The following is an 831-nucleotide window of genomic DNA, read 5'->3' as shown; positions in this document are numbered from 1 at the left end:
AGAGTATAAAGGGGGCGGGGCTCGGTCCCTGGGTGGGGGTAACGGGGCGGACGCGGTTCTTTGGGGCGGAGGACAGTAAGGGGGCGGCCTCAGTCCCCTGAGGGCATGTAGTGGGTAGGGGCTCCCCCCCCCCCCCCCCCAAAAAAAAGACACAGGACGTAGCAAGCTGAGGACGGAGTCGCAAAAGCCGAGGATAGTGTTCCAAGGAGCCTGTGATCAGCCGCATCGAAAGCAGCAGAGAGGTCGGGGCAGACCAGAGCCCCTGTGATACCGTCAGGAAAAAAGCCATTAGAAAGTTTGGCCAGGTCAGTTTCACAGGAGTGGAGGGATCCAGGATGGAGCTGGAGGAGAGAAATCCAGGCGTTGGTTGCAAATTGTGTCTGAGTTTAAAAGTGAAAAGAAGAAGGGGGGGATGGAGCTGGATTCTGCTTTGGGAAGAAGAGCCAGTGCAGAGAGCAGTATATCAGGTGGCTGGCACGTTCCCAGTGACCCCTGCTGTTGCTGCTTTCCAAACCAGCTGGCGCTTTCTCAGTGCATGGGGCTTCATTCTGAAATACAGAGAACTACAGTAGCTGCCTATAGACATTACAGAAGTATGGATCACTGTGGAGAGAGTCGAGTGTGATGGGACTGGATGTGAGCTTCTGGCCAGCTGAAGGCTTTCACACACCCCGCACAGAGGAAGTGGACGATCAGCTCTGTGCTGGCTCTTCCTTTCTCCTACAGCAGGGGTTCTCAAACTGGAGGTCGGGACCTCTCTGAGGGTTGCGAGGTTATTACATGGGGGGTCGTGAGCTGTCAGCCTCCACCCTAAACTCTGCTTTACCTCCA

The sequence above is a fragment of the Malaclemys terrapin genome, chromosome 13, assembly GCF_027887155.1.
Source record: "Malaclemys terrapin pileata isolate rMalTer1 chromosome 13, rMalTer1.hap1, whole genome shotgun sequence".
NCBI classification, from domain to species: Eukaryota; Metazoa; Chordata; order Testudines; family Emydidae; genus Malaclemys; species Malaclemys terrapin.
Note: the sequence above shows the minus strand (reverse complement) of the source record.